This window comes from Micromys minutus, assembly GCF_963924665.1.
Source record: "Micromys minutus genome assembly, chromosome: 3".
NCBI lineage: Eukaryota > Metazoa > Chordata > Mammalia > Rodentia > Muridae > Micromys > Micromys minutus.
Genome location: NC_137972.1, coordinates 24675237 through 24688535, shown reverse-complemented (window position 1 = coordinate 24688535; position 13299 = coordinate 24675237). Strand labels below are relative to the sequence as shown.

General features: G+C 46.5%; 2 pseudogenes across 2 annotated transcripts; one reads left to right on the top strand and one right to left on the bottom strand.

The window, feature by feature from the left end:
* The first annotated feature begins 6955 nt into the window (after window positions 1-6955).
* LOC308418563 (ferritin light chain 1-like) lies at window positions 6956-7508 on the top strand (annotated as a pseudogene). Its single transcript has one exon. The product of its transcript is annotated as a ferritin light chain 1-like (transcript).
* A 277-nt stretch (window positions 7509-7785) lies between these two features.
* LOC308419188 (RNA-binding protein 7-like) lies at window positions 7786-8570 on the bottom strand (annotated as a pseudogene). Its single transcript has one exon. The product of its transcript is annotated as an RNA-binding protein 7-like (transcript).
* Window positions 8571-13299: the final 4729 nt, after the last annotated feature.

Sequence of the window (13299 nt, the reverse complement as noted above, 5' to 3'; positions counted from 1 at the left end):
CAGAATTTTACTTGGGAGAGGAGAGACTGTACTTTAAAGCGCTTCTGAATTCACAATCATTTACCCACCTCCAGCTTTGGTATGACTTTAGGAGGTGGGGAGGGTAGAGATGGAGAAATAGGGGGGAGGGCGGCTGGAGAGATGGCTCAGCGGTTAAGAGCACTGACTGCTCTTCTAGAGGTTCTGAGTTCAAATCCCAGAAACCACATGGTGGCGTGTAAATCTGTAGGGGGACCCGATGCCCTCTTCTGGTGTGTCTGAAGATAGCAATAGTGTGCTCATATACATAAAAGAAATAAATCTTAAAAAAAAAAAAAGAAATAGAGAAAGAGAAGGAAGAGGGGGAGCGGGAGCAGGAGGAGGGGCACCAGGAGGAGGACTGGAGGGGTGGAGAAAGATTTCAGCGTAGATATAAACACTAAAGATTTTCTCAATGTCAGGTGCAGTGTGACAACCAACTTTCATAATTTCATAATCTCTTCACACTGCACTGAACTTGCTTCGTTTCCAATTCCATAACACATGATATTTTTCTCCTTGCCCAACTCCTTCCTCCTCCTCTTTTTTTTTTTTTTTTTTTGGACAGGGTTTTTCTTTGGAACCTTGGCCGTCCGCCCTGAAGCTTGCTTGTTCCCTTGTCCTGTAGACCAGGGCTGCGTGAACTCAGAGATCCCACCGCTTTTGCCTCTCGAACGCTGGGTCTAAAGGCGCCGCAGCTGCTCAGCCCAACTCCTTCCTTCACTCTTCTCCATCGCCCTCTCGCCGGATTGTCAGAGCACATCTCCATGAAGAACTGCATGTCGTCAGCTGTCACAGCTCTGCTGGGAAATGTGCAGTGGATATGGCGGAAGGGGGAGGGGACAGTCTGGAGGTGAAGGTCAGCGAGAGAGCAGGAGCCTTTCAGGCCGGAAATGGAAGGGGCGCCGGAAACAAGAGCCACGTGTTCACTTACACAAACCATTCCACCCACACCTCTGCTCTGCTCTAGTGTCTGGTGAGGCCTTGGGGTCCACACTGCCTCTCCATTCTCTCTAGTCTCTCCTCCGGTTGCCTCTGCATAGGAACTATTCTCTAGGACCGTACTGCATCTCTCCCAGAAGCATGCGCACTCACCTTTCCCTTTGACCCTCAGGCGTTTCGGCCGCTCCATCAGTGAACTCCCTCTCCCTGATGATTAACTAATGAAGAGAAGAAAAAAAACCAAAAACAACAAACAAACAAACAAACCCCCGCCACCCCCCAAGTCCGGGAGCCAGTTTCTTTCCTCTGGGGCCTACCTGGGGCCATGTCTGTATCTCGCCATGAACACCACCAGCTCCTTCACACTTCCAGAGCCTGTAGCATACCTCACCTAGCAGCCGTCGGCTGCTTATCAGAGGCAGGGCGCTGCCCACAGGGCCTGATGATTGGCTGTTCTCCAAGTGGAGGCTTAGGTGAGAGCCAGATTGTATGTTGGACAGGAAAAAAAAAAGACAGACAGCATAAAAGCGATCCCCCCACCGCAGGTCATTCTCCAGAACTTCCCTCGGATCTCCAAGTTTTATCATCATGCAATCCTCGTAACATAAAGCCAGCTAAAATGCACCCTCCTGATCTTTCTTTATGCGGTAGTTCAATGCGGCGGAAATGGATCTTGGGGGGTCCGAAGCTGACCAGGCATCTGGTTCGCAGGAGAAGAATGCTACTTCCCACACACGTCCTGTGTGCTCTCACTTGAACTGGGACCCGGTGGCTTCTGTCTCAGCAGGCTGGCAGTCTTGATTCTGGCCACTGCCAGTTCTCAGCTACCTGCCTGACTTTCAGAGCTCCTCGGGCCCTGTCCCCACCCTCGATTACCCCTACCCCCCCAACTCATCCCCGTTCTCAGGACCCTGTCTGTATCTTCACTGTGACTTGTTTTCTGCACACCTCTCTTCATTCTGCTGGGTCGAGATGTTTGTTTTCAGCTTGCAGGAGACAGAGAAAAGACAGAAGCAACTGGAAGGATCCAGAGGAGAGAATGTAGAAACTGAGAAGATAAGGGAACAGACAGACTCCGGGTCACCCTCCGAAGGTTTATTTGAGTTTAGTTCCTTCTATAGCCATGAGTAGCCAGTACCTTGCTCATCTTTACACACTGCATTCTGTCTACCAACTTGGGGTTGTGCTTCACTAGTGAGGCTTCTGTGGGTGTCAGTTTTCAGTTTACTTTATTAATATAGTCCAGAAGCTGGACAATAGTGGTGCGCACCTTTAACCCCCACATTCTGGAGGCAGAGGCAGGTGAATCTCTGTCAATGCCAGCCTGGTCTACAGAGCCAATTTCAAGACAGACAGGGCTACACAGAGAAACCCCCACTCAAACAAGCAAACAAATAAACAGAATATGTTCCAGGGCCGGAAGGCCCCAGAACTCACAGAAAGATAGAAGGAGAAAACCAATTCACAGAGTTGTCCTCTGGTCCCTATATGGTCACCAAACCTGCACACACACAGACACACACACACACAGATACACACACAGACACAGAGACAGAAAGTGACTCAGAGAGACGGAGAGACAGAGACAGAGAGAGATTGCATTATGTGTGGATGTGTATTTACCTGGTAACAAAAGACAAGGTGTACAGCTCAGAGGGAGATGGTGGCTGAGTTCAACCCTCCGAACTAGCAAAAATCGAATCGAATTAAAAGCTGAGTGATGGAATGCAGAATGAAACTGTTTCTGAGTCCCTCCTTCCCTCCCTCCCTCCCTCCCTCCTTCCCTCCCTCCCTCCCTCCCTCCCTACCTACCTCCCTCTCTACCTCTCTCCCTCCTCTCCTCTCCTCCTCCTCACCCTCCTTACTTCAGCCTTGGCCAGCAACACCTTGGTTAATTTCTTGTTTTGGTTTCCTACACAGTTACCCTGGGGTTTCTGTTCAAAACTATTTTGTCTTCAATCGCACCCCGCCCCCGCCATCTCTTGTTATATTTCAGTATGGTGAGATACAGTTGCCATCTCTTGTTATATTTCAGTATGGTGAGATACAGTTGCCATCTCTTGTTATATTTCAGTATGGTGAGATACAGCTGCCATCTCTTGTTATATTTCAGTATGGTGAGACACAGTTGCCAGCAGGTATGTGCAAATGCTGAACACATCACAACATCAGTCTCCATAGCTGCTGAGGTACAATAAATTGGAACTGAGGTATGCGTTAAGGATCAAATGTGGGCTGCATGAAAAACTTTGAGAAAAAATAGACTGTAAATATCTTTTGTTCTTTTGGCTTTTCTTCTTTTTAAGATTTATTTATTTTATGTGAGTACACTGTGGCTGTTTTCAGACAGACCAGAAGAGGTCATCTGATTCTGTTACAGATGGTTGTGAGCCACCACGTGGTTGCTGGGATTTGAACTCAGGACCTTTGGGAGAGCAGTCAGTGCTCTTAACCTCGGAGCCATCTCTCCAACCCTCTTTCGGCTTTTTGAGACTGGATGTTGCTGCAGAGATTGATCTGACCTTGAATTTGCAATCGACCCTTCTGCCTCTGCCTTCTTAATACTGAAATCACCGGCAGGGACCACATGCCTAGCTGGGTTTCGTTCCTTGTTTGTTGAGATGGAATTTGTAGCCCAGGCTATCCTTGAACTTTCTATGTAACCAAAAATGACCTTTGTCATAATTAGGGTTTCTAATTGTTGTGAAGAGACACCATGACCAAAGCAAGTCTTAGAAAGGCAAACGTTTTTCTGGGTTTTGCTTACAGATTCAGAGACTCAGTCTGTTGTCATCATATAGTAGGCAAGGCAGGAGGCATGGCAGCATCCAGGCAGACGTGGTGCTGGAGCAGGAGCTGAGAGTTTTACATTTTGATCTGAAGGTAACCAGGGGAGAGTGGCATTCTTAGGCAGCTAGGAGGAATCCCTCTTCTGCAATGGATTGAACCTGAGCATAGGAGGAGACCTCCAAAGCCACCTTCACAGTATACACTTCCTCCAACAAGGCCAAACCTCCTAACAGTACCACTCCCTATGGGACAGACATTTTCAGACCACTACATTCCACTCCATGGCCCCCAATGGGCTTGTTCAAACACATGAGTCTATTGGAACCACACCTATTCAAATCAGCACAACCTTGAACTTCTGATCTCCTGCCTTTACCTTTGAAGTTTGGGAATTCCAGGTCTACAGCACCACACCCAGCTCCCCAATGTCTTCACTTTTTACAAACGTCTATAAAATCCTACAATTATATACACCTCCTTCACTCCATCTGCATCCAGGCTCTGTCTCCCTCTCCACATCCTTTCACAAGTCCTCACTTTTCAACTCCCACAGCAGGAGAAGATGATTTCTTGGTCATGGCTTGCATTTTTCGGATCAATGGAATTGTCCACTAGCACCTCTTGGGTTTGACCATATCTCATCAGACCTCTTGGCTACTGGATGCCCAGGAAGCTTCGAGTGGTATTGTAGAAGGGATGTAGGTGCAGGTGGACATTTTGGTAGCAATGAAGGGGTGGAGAGAGAGGAGAGAGAAAATACAGAAAAAGGGAGGGAGGGAGAGAGAGAGAGAGAGACAGACAGAGAGGCAGAGAGACAGAGACAGAGAGACAGAGAACCAAAATGTCTGGGTTATATATTGAAGAACTCCTGGAGGAAGGGCAGCCCAGCCTCTTGGCTGAAAAGTTCAGGGTAGAGGACAGGGTATGCTAGCCATGCCTTGTAACAGATAGGGACTGAGGGATGCTGGGAGAACCTGGAAGTCAGGTCTGCATTGGCATATAAACTAGGAACCTCAGCTGCTTGTCCTCTGTCTGAATCCTAACACTCTGGATTATATACCAAAAATTTCAGTTGGAACTTGCCCTGAAAGGAAGAGAAGAAAAGGGTAAAAGGGTGAAGAGCAGAGGAGAGAAGGACAGCTCTTCAGTTTTGTTCCAATTGTCACCTCCTGAGAATGACAGATGGCATCTGGGTGTTTCACTAGAGGCCCAGCCAAGAACAGGTGAATCTATGAAGTGGTGTGTGTGGTAAGATTGTGACGTAGAAACCAGGGCTGAGAAGGCTGAATTACAGTTGCCAAGTAATGGGTAGTTGAGAGTGATACACCTTCATAAGGCTGGTGCCTGCTGGGTAGATAGGCATGACCAAGATCGTACGTTAGGGATAGAAAAACTAAGTATAGAGTATGAGGAGGTTGCAAAACAGTTATTTCTGAATGCAATGATTGGCTGAAGCCTAGAATAAAGATCTAGTTAAATTCGCTGCAAGACGAATTGCATGTGCTTGCTTAAGTATCATGGCGGAATGACTACCGCAGCGGCTCTTCCTTTCTCACGTTCCCGCACCAATATTTTTCACCAGGTAATTCTACAGCATCCTCCCTGCCTGACTGTGTGCCCGCTACACAACTTATCGATGGCTACAGGATGTTAGTACATGCCTGCCAGAGACTCAGGAGGAAACTCCCGATGGGCCGGCTCTGGTTCCTGTGAGTCATCGCTGCTGTGTGCATACGCTCGGGCTAGCAGGTTGGACGGTGAGAGATAGGTGGAACACCGGTGAACCAGCGGCTCACAAACATATACAAAAGTCCACTAAGATCGTCTGCCCAGCTGACCACTGTGGATGGACGGGCATTTCCTTCTACAGCAGTGACATGCGTGCTTCATGGCTCTTACTACCCAGCTGTTCTAATAACGGACATAATCAGCCTTCCCTCACTAATCATCTAAAATCCACAAATCTCTTGGTGCTTGGGTCAGGGATGTTCCCGAAAGGCTATACACTGAGGGCTTGGTTTCCAGCCTGTGGCACTATTGGGAGGTGAAATGACCTTGTGTGTGTGTGTGTGTATTTAATATATTAAAAGGAACACAGTATAAATGGCATGGTATAAAGAGGAGCCACATTTTTTCACAGCATGAATTCTTAAAAACGATTTTTCAGTGAAAAGAGCAACAGGATCTTGAAACATGGAAATTTTGTTAGACAAAATTTCAAAATTATAATCCTTGCAGTGAAACATTTTGCCATTTTCTCTTTGTATTAATTTCACTATAAAATTTCATCAAAACTGTCATTTTATGTAAAAAATACATTGTAGATATTTAATTTCCTGAGTGACTAGTCATACATCAAATATAATTTAATGAAAGAATTTTAAAGTTCTTAGAATGAACTAGTAAAAAGATTTATAATGTATGTTCAATTGTGATAAAAATTCAAGAGCATACCATAGAACTTGTACTCAGAATTCTGAGTTAAGAAGTATGATTTATCGCCAAACAAAACCAATAAACTGTTTTAAATAAACTATTAATAAACAGATTACTGAGGTCTATTTTTTCATTTATTAACAAAATGAAGAAAGCCATTTCAGACTACCAACTTAGATGTTCCCTATTATATACACCAAACTGAATCATTACCAAGAAACTTCTTGCAACACCAAAGGTGAGATAAGTAAAATATTTTCTTTAAAATACAACCAATCCATACAGTTCATCTTCCCGAGACTGTCTGAAATGACCAGAATGGTGGAACATTCTTCTGTACAAACATTCCTGTTCAAAACCCCTGAGGTTAGGTAATTAAAGTAGCACAAAAGGGGCCACAGTTCTCAGTTCACTATGAAACTGTTACTAGGTTTAAAAACAAAAAACAAAAAAACAAAAACAAAAAAAAAAAAAAAAAACCCTTTTTTTTCAAAGACAGGTGGAAATTGTGGGATTACTCTGTACAGATTTTAGAAATATTTCTGCAACAACTTAATTGAAAGGACCTGGCAGCGCCTTTGAGGTCCCGTGGGTCTGTGTCTTGCTTCAACAGTGTTTGAACGGAACAGACCCGGGGGCTCTCATCTTAGCTTCCAGCTGCCCTACAAGTCTCTCCAGTCGCGGCCTCCGGGACCATCTCCTTGCCGTCTCCGGCTCCTAGGACCAACCAACACCATCTTTGCGGTCTGCCCCATACTCCAGACCAGCCATGACCTCTCAGATCCGTCAGAATTACTCCACCGAAGTGGAAGCTGCCGTGAACCGCCTGGTGAACTTGCACCTGCGGGCCTCCTGCACAGACCTCTCTCTGGGCTTCTTTTTTGATCGCGATGACGTACGTGGCTTTGGAGGGCGTAGGCCACTTCCGCGAATTGGCCGAGGAAAAGCGTGAGGGCGCCAAGCATCTCCTCTAGTTGCAGAACGAACGTGGGGGCCGTGCACTCTTCCAGGATGTGCAGAAGCCATCTCAAGATGAGTGGGGTAAAACTCTGGAGGCCATGGAAGCTGCCTTGGCCCGGGCGAAGAACCTGAGCCAGGGTCTCTTGGATCTGCATGCCCCGGGTTCTGCCCGTGTAGACCCGCATCTCTGTGAATTTCTGGAAAGCCACTTCCTGGATAAGGAGGTGAAGCCCATCAAGAAGATGGGCAGCCACCTGACTAACCTCCGTAGGTTGGCAGGGCCACAGCCAGCGCAGACTGGCGAGCCCCAGAGATCTCTGGGCGAGTATCTCTTTGAGCGCCCCACTCTTAAGCACGACTAGGAGGCCTCTGTGCCTTCCAAGGCGCTCCCTCTGCTCTTTACCAGCCGCCTCAGGACCTCCACCCGAATGAACCTCTAAAGCCACTAGGCCGCTTTGTAACTGCCCTGGAGCCTCTCCCAAGTCTTGGACCAAGAAAAAAATAAAGCTTTTTGAAACAGCAAAAAAAAAAAAAAAAAAAAAAAAAAAAAAAAAAAAAAAAAAAAGAAAGAAAGAAAGAAAGAAAGAAAAGAAGGAAGGACCTAAAATGGCCCTGTAAACAGTGTCCTCGGAATGCCCATTAGTGTTGGGATGAGGGCCACTTCCCACCCCTTCTGTTATCATAGTCATGGCTCCAGCCATCAGGATTCCTGTCGTCATAGTAGAAATCCTCGGCCTCTTCTGTAGTGATAATCAGACCCATGGTCAGAGTAGCGCCGTTCACGGCTGTAGTGTCTATCTGCTAGGTAGGGGTGAGAATTCTGTCTTTTACGCTGAGATGACGGTGAATCTTGGTGCCACTGGAAGCTGGAAGACTGGTTAAAGGTGTGACCATGTGGTTGAACTGACGATGAAAAATCCCAACTGATCTGCATGTGGAGAACCAAATTTCCCAACATATGACATCTGTCTGAAAACCCTGTTCATCAGTGCTTGCTGCTGATAATCTTCTGGAGATGAAAAAGGACCTCTGGACCATCTGTGCTGGCGGAGTCACGTTACCCACCGTCCTTTCATAGCTGTTAGGAGATGTGGAGGTAGGGCTTAAATCTCCAACATGATGCTGGGATATGGCATCCTGGCATCCTGAGAGGTGTGACTACTTCCTGATCTAAACTGAATTTTGATAGGCCTCCGGAAAAGCTTGATTCCATTGAGAAGATTCATGGCCTAGGGAACAGACACTTCGTGTTCGAAATTCACGAATGCAAACTGCTTCAGTTTGCCATCTTTATCTTTTGGGATTTTTGCCTTTATTACTGGCCCAGCCTGGTGGAACAGCTCGAAAAGGAGCTCCTCCGTCACCTTCCTCTCCAGGTCACCCACGAACAGAGTGTGGTCGGCCTCCGCGGATGCCGCCCCCATCTCCGCACCGTTCCAGTCTCCGAGATGACCTTTAAGAAACAGAACCTGATGACAGACAGGAAGTGAGGTCATCAGAGAAGAAATATTGATCACACGCGTGCGCGCGCGCGCGCACACACACACACACACACACACACAATTTCTGACTATCATGAGAGCAATAGGACCACATTTCCATAGACTAAAAACCTAAAAACTGTGAAACCATGAACCAAACCAAATGTTTCTCCTTTTAAAGATGGTTATTTTAGGTGTTTTGTCAGAAAAGGTGGGAAAACTGACCAGCAAGAGCCATTTTTATAAGTAAGAGGGAAAGGAGGAAGGCCTCAGTCAGATCCACTGGCCTTCCTGCCCAGACTTCATGTACAGCATGTACAGCTTCAGTCAGACACAGGATGAACTTGCTTTTTTCCTTGTTTGTGTCTGTTTTTTTGAAACAGGATCTCTCTGTGTAGCCCCAGCTGTCCTGGAACTTAATGTAGAACCCACTGGCCTCAAACTCAGAGATCCGTCTGCCTCTGCTGGGAGTGAAAGTGTGAACCACCACAGCAGAAGAGTAGTGTGCAGTGATTCAGATGTGGGGCTTTTCATCCCGTTAATACTAAATAGGAAGACTCTAAGGGAAACCTGTGGGGCCATCAAATGAATGTTTCGGAGTTACTAGTCAAGGGAGAACTATAAAGAAAAATCTTGAGCCTTTCCTCCAAGGGAGGCTCCTCTCTGGCATGCTTCTCCCTTTCCCCTAGGGGGGTGGGTGGGATGGGGGGTCGGGGAAGCTTATCTCCAAAAAATGGTCTGTGGACTGTATTCAGTGTGAAGGGAGCAAGGCCATTGTCCATTTACGCTGTAAATCACCAGGAATACTGGATAACTCTTGAAGAGAGTCATCCTGGCTTCTAACTCTGACCTGAGGGGTGAAAGTTCTGGGGTTTCAAAGTCAGGTCAGGAGGAGGCTGGAGAGTATTGGGCAAAGCGAGGTGATAAGAGAAATTCCAAGAACACATTCCAGGAAAAAGCAAAAGGAAAGGCAGATGTGACTCAAGGTTGGAGAAACACAAAAGTTGTTGGTTTTGGTTGGCTCTAGGAGTTCTTACGGAGCCCAGGCTGGCCTTGAAGTTACCAGTTTCTCCTGCCTCTGCTTCCCAAGTGCTGAGATTTCAGGTGTGTACCACCTGCACAGTGGGATTCTGGGGACTCAGGTCCACATCTGGCTCTGCGCATGGTGAGCAATACTCTGACAACTGAGCTATACAACCCAGGCTAGAAACTCACAGAGTAACACCCTGGTGTAGAACCTGGTTCACTGTGTAGTTAGTCTATCCTTTTACTGGCACAGGCCCCTCTGAGGGTTTGTACATCATTGAATTTTATTGCATTTAAATGTTCATTTCAATAGGGTGGCCTCAAACTTGAGGTGTGTGTGTTTTCGTGATGTGTACACCATAGCTTATGGGAGTTGGTTCCTTCCATCATGTGGGCCTCGGACATTCAACTCAGTTCACTGGGCTTAATGGCAGGTTCCTTTATCCACGGAGCTATCTCACCAGCCTCTCCCATCCTCCTTCCTTTCCTTTTCTTGTCCCTTTTCTTTCCTTCCCTTCCCTCCCCTTCCCTCCCCTTCCCTCCCCTTCCCTCCCCTCCCCTCTCCTCCCCTCCCCTCCCCTCCTCTCCCCTCCCCTTCCCTTCCCTTTCCTTCCTTCTTGACCAGGCTGGCTTCAAACTCACAGAGCTACTACAGCCTTGGCTTCCCAAGTGCTGGGATTGAAGGTGTGTGCCACCTTCCTGCTGTCATTTCTTTATGAGCCAAGCAGCACCCCTCTTACCTGTCCCTTTCCTCCACCTATGTGATTCATGATTTTATTTTTGTAAATCCAGCCTCGTTCATGAGAAGGGGGGGTCTTTGAGTTCCTGTGAGCAGTATCACTGGCTTCAGAAAGTAGACCGGCCTGAAGGTCCTACTCCCCAGGAGTGTTTGCCCTGTTTAGTCCTTCATGAGAAACAAGGCTGAGGGAATTGGTTGCAAACTGCCTAAAATATGGATAATTCTGTAAAAAGAAAAGTTGGTGAGGAACCGCGGTCTCACACTCTGAGACATTTCTCAAAGGGATTTGAGTTGTTGAGCAACAGTGTCTATGAAGAAAGGTGTCATATTACCCGACACAGACAACAGATCTAGTTAAAATGGACAGTGCACAGACAAGTCATCAGAACTTGTCACATCACTCATCATCCAAGGTTCCATCTCAGTGGACCTAAGACCATAGGAAGAGCGTGCATTGGGTAGTCCTGTGGCTCCCTGGTGCTGGGGTAGAGTCCTGAAATTCTGAGCCAGGAGGAACAGTTCCTGCCTTTAACTTGGCACAAAGCTTCATCCGTCTTTTTCACAGACCCCCAGAGAGAAGAGCAGCTTCCTCTTACCTTCAGCACCCCTGTGGAGTTCTGAGCAGAGACAGGTTAGTACATCGTAAGTACAACCATACAGGGAGTCCTTTCCCTTCGGCCACTAGATCCTCTACCTGGTTATTTTGTGCCCCAAGTTAACTCATCCAGTAGAGAAAGAGAAAGGTTTTCTCAGAGGGTTACACGTCTAAAAAGGTTTGAAGAAATGTGAATCCAGTCCCCAAAGGAAAATATTAGCATCCAGGACTCCTACACTTTAAACCTCCCCTTGAGAACTAATCATCCCTTGACACCTTCTCTTGACACCTGGAAGCCTGTGACCTTAAAAAAATTAAGTGTAAAAGTGGCCCACTCAAAGATCTTGTACAGTGTCCTCTAAAGGTGGCTGATAATAAATGCTGACACTGTGTATGTATAGCTACAGGCTCGGAGAACCGAACTCCCCCCAAATGGGCTGAAATTAAGACAGTGCACACCTTTGATTCTTGGGAAAGTACCCCGTTATTCTAACCCTCCCTAGACACGAACACGCATGGCATAAGGAAGGATGGTGACAAAGAGCCAAAAAGGGGCCATCAGGATAATTCATAAAGGCATTTGCCACCAAGCCCCGGGTCAGAGTTAGATTCCCCAGCGCCCAGAGGGGAGAAGAGAGAACTGACTCCTGCAGGCTGTCCTCTGACCTCCACATATGTGTCTTCACGTGTGCACACCCCAAAATGTAACAAATAAAAACATAAGGGTCCAAAACCAAGATCAAAGTGACATACGTTTCCCACATATCATCAAAGACCTGAAGATATTAAGACAGCCAGGAGGCAAATGCTATTATTGCCATGCAAAGCTATGGGGTCTAGACAAAGACAGTCAGAAAACAAAGTACTTTCTTAACACAGGGGTCGAGGGTCAGGGAAGGGTCAGGGAAGAAGTGTCTGGGAGGAACTGAATGGAGCACTGTCAATTCATCTTGGTTATATTTTATTATATTTACTTATCTATAGTGTGTGTATGTGTGGTACATGTGTGTATATGTGTGCATGTGCTTGTATGTGTCTGGTACGTGTGTGTGCTTGTATGTGTGTGTATTTTGCATGTGATTGTGTGTGTGTATGTGTGTGTGCTTGTATGTGTATGTACTTTGCATGTGATTGTGTGTGTGTGTGTAATATGAATGTGTTATGTGTGTATGTACTTGTGTGTGTGTGTAGGGGGAGTGTGTATAATGTGTACTGTGGTGTGTGGATAGTATGCATGTGGTGTGTGTTTGTGTGTGTAGTTCAGAGGACAGCTTTTAGAAGTTGGTTCTCTCTTTTCACTATGTGGAAGGAAGACTTTGTATCCTCAGGCTTGGCAGCAAGCCACCTTTACTCACTGGGCCATCTTGCTGGCCCATTTCAGCTGTATTCTAGGGGTCTGAGTGTAAAAGACTGTGTTCTTTATTTATCTGAAGGTGGAGGTCTGAGTGTGATGGCATCTCACGCCGCTCGGGCTGGTCTTCAACCCGGTAGGTGGCCTTGAACTTCTTATTCTTTTGTCCTGTCCCAAGTATGAAATTACTGTTTCTTAAATCTGTTGTCTCTTCCTTTGGCTTCTTGGTAAAACTCCTTTTGTTAATGTCAGTTCTAGATCGATGAAAATGGAATATTGAGGGAAAATCATTTTAGAAGAGAAATCAAGCCTTATAACAAAGCCCACAACCCTTTAAACTATCTGGGCAGAGGAAAGTCTAACAGAAGTAGCTAATGATCAACCTCCAGGGGGCAGCAGAGTCTAAGCACAGGCTTAGACTGTAGTTTCAGAACCACAGGGGCAGTGTAAGCCAGAAATCAAAACCCAAGAGAACGCCAAACTCTGCTAAGGAAGAGATGCAGGAAAGAGAAGCACAGACTCTAAGCTGGGAAACTACGTAATATGGCTGCCAATCAGCAGCAAGCACACAGGGAAAGAAACCTCTGAAGCCACGGAGACAAAACCAGGGAAAACCGCCTTTTCTGTATTTCCGGTCCACTCTAACACATCGGAAGTCTACAGCGGGGCACCCGATAGGTAAGAACCAAAGCACGTGAAAACCACAACTTGTCCCTGTGCCAATGAGTTCGAGGCTATTTCCCGCTTTCTCTTCTATTAGATTTAGTGTGTCTGGTTTCATGTTGAGCTCTTTGATTAACTTGGATTTGAATTTTGTGCAAGGCGATGAATATGGGTCTATTAGCATTCTTCTACACACAGACATCCAATTAGATCAGCATCATTTATTGAAAAAAATGTTTTTCCCTGTTGTATGGTTTTGGCTTCTTGGTCAAAAATTAAGTGTATGTGGTCTTCCGGG